The sequence below is a fragment of the Macaca mulatta genome, chromosome X, assembly GCF_049350105.2.
Source record: "Macaca mulatta isolate MMU2019108-1 chromosome X, T2T-MMU8v2.0, whole genome shotgun sequence".
Taxonomy (NCBI): Eukaryota; Metazoa; Chordata; class Mammalia; order Primates; family Cercopithecidae; genus Macaca; species Macaca mulatta.
In genome coordinates, this window is record NC_133426.1 from 56866011 (window position 1) to 56870969 (window position 4959).

Consider the following 4959-nt stretch of genomic DNA (forward strand, 5'->3'; position numbering starts at 1 on the left):
CAGTGGAGTGTTGAAGTCTCCCATTATTATTGTATGGGAGTCTAAGTCTCTTTGTAAGTCTCTAAGGACTTGCTTTATGAATCTGGGTGCTCCTGTATTGGGTGCATATATAGTTAGGATAGTTAGCTCTTCCCATTGAATTGATCCCTTTACCATTATGTAATGGCCTTCTTTGTCTCTTTTGATCTTTGATGGTTTAAAGTCTGTTTTATCAGAGACTAGTATTGCAAACCCTGCTTTCTTTTGTTCTCCATTTGCTTGGTAAATCTTCCTCCATCCCTTTATTTTGAGCCTATGTATGTCTCTGCGTGTGAGATGGGTCTCCTGAATACAGCAGACTGATGGGTCTTGACTCTTGATCCAGTTTGCCAGTCTGTGTCTTTTAATTGGAGCATTTAGTCCATTTACATTTAAGGTTAAGATTGTTATGTGTGAACTTGATCCTGCCATTATGATATTAACTGGTTATTTTGCTCTTTAGTTGATGCAGTTTCTTCCTAGCCTCGATGGTCTTTACATTTTGGCATGTTTTTGCAATGGCTGGTACGGGTTGTTCCTTTCCATGTTTAGTGCTTCCTTCAGGGTCTCTTGTAAGGCAGGCCTAGTGGTGACAAAATCTCTAAGCATTTGCTTATCTGTAAAGGATTTTATTTCTCCCTCACTGATGAAACTTAGTTTAGCTGGATATGAAATTCTGGGTTTAAAATTCTTTTCTTTAAGAATGTTGAATATTGGCCCCCACTCTCTTCTGGCTTGGAGAGTTTCTGCCGAGAGATCTGCTGTTAGTCTGATGGGCTTCCCTTTGTGGGTAACCCGACCTTTCTCTCTGGCTGCCCTTAAGATTTTTTTCCTTCATTTCAGCTTTGGTGAATCTGGCAATTATGTGTCTTGGAGTTGCCCTTCTCGAGGAGTATCTTTGTGGCGTTCTCTGTATTTCCTGGATTTGAATGTTGGCCTGCCCTACTAGGTTGGGGAAGTTCTCCTGGATGATATCCTGAAGAGTGTTTTCCAACTTGGTTCCATTTTCCCCCTCACTTTCAGGCACCCCAATCAGACGTAGATTTGGTCTTTTTACATAATCCCATACTTCTTGCAGGCTTTGTTCATTTCTTTTTCTTCTTTTTTCTTTTGGTTTCTCTTCTCGCTTCATTTCATTCATTTGATCCTCAATCTCTGATACTCTTTCTTCCAGTTGATCGAGTCGGTTACTGAAGCTTGTGCCTTTGTCACGTATTTCTCGTGTCATGGTTTTCATCTCTTTCATTTCGTTTTTGACCTTCTCTGCATTAATTACTCTAGCCATCAATTCTTCCACTTTTTTTTCAAGATTTTTAGTTTCTTTGCGCTGGGTACGTAATTCCTCCTTTAGCTCTGAGAAATTTGATGGACTGAAGCCTTCTTCTCTCATGTTGTCAAAGTCATTCTCCATCCAGCTTTGATCCGTTGCTGGCGATGAGCTGCGCTCCTTTGCCGGGGGAGATGCGCTCTTATTTTTTGAATTTCCAGCTTTTCTGCCCTGCTTTTTCCCCATCTTTGTGGTTTTATCTGCCTCTGGTCTTTGATGATGGTGATGTACTGATGGGGTTTTGGTGTAGGTGTCCTTCCTGTTTGATAGTTTTCCTTCTAACAGTCAGGACCCTCAGCTGTAGGTCTGTTGGAGATTGCTTGAGGTTCACTCCAGACCCTGTTTGCCTGGGTATCAGCAGCAGAGGCTGCAGAAGATAGAATATTTCTGAACAGCGAGTGTACCTGTCTGATTCTTGCTTTGGAAGCTTCCTCTCAGGGGTGTACTCCACCCTATGAGGTGTGGGGTGTCAGACTGCCCCTAGTGGGGGATGTCTCCCAGTTAGGCTACTCAGGGGTCAGGGACCCACTTGAGCAGGGAGTCTGTCCCTTCTCACATCTCAACCTCTGTGTTGGGAGATCCACTGCTCTCTTCAAAGCTGTCAGAGAGAGTCGTTTGCGTCTGCAGAGGTTTCCGCTGTGTTTGTTATTGCCCTGTCCCCAGAGGTGGAGTCTACAGAGACAGGCAGGTTTCCTTGAGCTGCTGTGAGCTCCACCCACTTCGAGCTTCCCAGCAGCTTTGTTTACCTACTTAAGCCTCAGCGATGGCGGGCGCCCCTCCTCCAGCCTCGCTGCTGCCTTGCCGGTAGATCACAGACTGCTGTGCTAGCAATGAGGGAGGCTCCGTGTGTGTGGGACCCTCCCGGCCAGGTGTGGGATATGATCTCCTGGTGTGCCTGTTTGCTTAAAGTGCAGTATTGGGGTGGGAGTTACCCGATTTTCCAGGTGTTGTGTGTCTCAGTTCCCCTGGCTAGGAAAAGGGATTCCCTTCCCCCTTGCGCTTCCCAGGTGAGGCGATGCCTCGCCCTGCTTCAGCTCTCGCTGGTCGGGCTGCAGCAGCTGACCAGCACCGATCGTCCAGCACTCCCCAGTGAGATGAACCCAGTACCTCAGTTGAAAATGCAGAAATCACCAGTCTTCTGTGTCGCTCACGCTGGGAGTTGGAGACTGGAGCTGTTCCTATTCGGCCATCTTCTAACAACATCTCACTTTTTTTTTTTTTTTTAAAGGACACACTTTTTTTTCTTTAGTAAGGATGTTTTCCTACTATATTTATTGAAAAATACTGAAATAATAAAATATCTACTATTTAATATAACTTTATATTCTAAATTATGACCAGTTTGTTTTACATGTATTTATCCCATTACATTTATCAATTTTTTTAATTGTTTACCTAGATTATTTATGAAAACTGCAACCGTCATGATATAAAGTTATACAACCACCATTGCAAAATTATGATTGAGACAACAAAAAAGATTTGACCTGACTCCATATTGCTCTTAACTTCCAAGCTGTCTTTGTTTATTCCTCAGCATAGGCCAAACTAACTTTGGGCAAAACTTAGTTTATAGTTTAGCTTTGAAACAAAGACAGTAACAGTCCTTTCCCAAAACTAACCTTCTTATTGTCTGTGAACTAGACTGCCTAAAGCCACAGGATTAGAAGTTATGGTAATTTTACTAAATTCAAGATGCAGCTATTTTCATTAAATCCATATCAATGCCTGATTTATTAAAAATTGCACAAGCAAAGATCATTCTGTTTTGGGCTGGGTGTATAGTTTTGTAACCCCTATGCCAAAATGTTGACACCTTATATTATTTGTCAGGGATAAGTATAAAATTGCTTGATTGATAAATGCAAACAAGAATGTATGCTGGGCAATTCTTAAGATACTTCCAATATTACTTTACCAATAATTTAAAAACTAACTTATTTATTAAAGATTTTACTTAAGTTATGTAAACTTGAAAAAGCATTTAACTCATCATTTCTTTTTTAGTATCTAATTTAAGCACTTATTAAAGACAATCAATTAGAGTTCTTTTATATATTTTTAGTAGTGAAACATTCTGTACACAATACCTAAACACACATAAAAATGTATTAGACATGCCGAGGGAAGTACATTTTACAGATTTATAATGACCTCCTTCTTTTTTTTTTTTTTTTTTTTTTTTTTTTTTTTTTGAGGCGGAGTCTTGCTCTGTCGCCCAGGCTGGAGTGCAGTGGCCGGATCTCAGCTCACTGCAAGCTCCGCCTCCCGGGTTCCCGCCATTCTCCTGCCTCAGCCTCCCGTGTAGCTGGGACTACAGGCGCCGCCACCACGCCCGGCTAATTTTTTGTATTTTTAGTAGAGACGGGGTTTCACTGTGTTAGCCAGGATGGTCTCGATCTCCTGACCTCGTGATCCGCCCGTCTCGGCCTCCCAAAGTGCTGGGATTACAGGCTTGAGCCACCGCGCCCGGCCTACCTCCTTCTTTTTTTTTCCAATCTTAGACTTTCAGATTCTTGATAACCTGTTTCACAACCCTAGACAGTTGTCAGCTAAATATCCTTAAATTTGCACATTAAAATAAACAACTCAAATGCAAATAAAATAAAAAAAAATTTACATCATAAACTACAGAGAGGAAAAGTCTGGTGGTGCTAGAGGGAGATATTTTTATTTTTCTTTGAGCCAAATTAAACACAGAATTAAATTACGCTCTTCCTTAAAAACCAAAGGGTAGCCTCTGTTGCAGTAACTATTTTATTAAAAAAAAAAAAAAAAAAAAAAAAAAAAACTAAGGTGAACATAAAATTCGGTCGACTGAGAAGAAAAAGGAAAAAAAAAGTTTGCTCAAAAAAAAAAAAAACCACACAAGGTCTTAGGAGAGAAAACCAAACAAAAAACCCCTGAAAACATGAAGGCCTTTCAAATACAAACATGCACACATACCCACATACCTCTTGGATGTTAGCCTTTTAATTAAGCTGACTTTTTAACCATTGAACTCCTTTAAAAACAATTTTTTTAATCTTTGGGTTTTTTTTTTTTTTTTTTTTTTGAGTTTCACTCTTGTTGCCCAGGCTGGAGCGCAATGGTACGATCTTGGCTCACCACAACCTCCACTTCCAGGGTTCAAGCGATTCTCCTGCCTCAGCCTCCCGAGTAGCTGGGATTACAGGCATATTCCACCATGCCCGGCTAATTTTGTATTTTTGGCAGAGTCAGGGTTTCTCTGTGTTGGTCAGGCTGCTCTCGAACTCCCAACCTCAGGCAATGTGCCCACCTCAGCCTCCCAAAGTGCTGACATTACAGGCATGAGCCACCGTGCCTGGCCTAACTTTTAAAATCTTATTACCATACTTCAGCTAGGACAAAATGCTGCCAAACTAACAATGATTACACAAATTATACAATCTCTGACTGTTCTACGTGTAGGCAGAAATTAACACCAGCTGGTTGTTAAATGCTAACTTTAGTCATCTAAAAGGAATTTGCAAGACAGAATCCCAAAGCAGTTTCTTACCTAGTGATGAGTCTCAGGCTGTAGACTGCTCTCCTAGAAGCAGGAAAACAAAATTCATCTTCCCTGTTGGAAGCGAGCTCAAATTCTATAAAAG

The 4959-nt window shown here is 41.2% G+C and overlaps 1 long non-coding RNA gene across 1 annotated transcript; it reads right to left on the reverse strand.

The window, feature by feature from the left end:
* Nucleotides 1-2635: 2635 nt before the first annotated feature.
* On the reverse strand, nt 2636-4141 carry LOC144338693 (uncharacterized). The gene is made up of 2 exons (XR_013412987.1): nt 3824-4141; nt 2636-3499 (listed from the first exon to the last, which is right to left on the reverse strand). It is a non-coding gene; the product is annotated as an uncharacterized LOC144338693 (long non-coding RNA).
* Nucleotides 4142-4959: the final 818 nt, after the last annotated feature.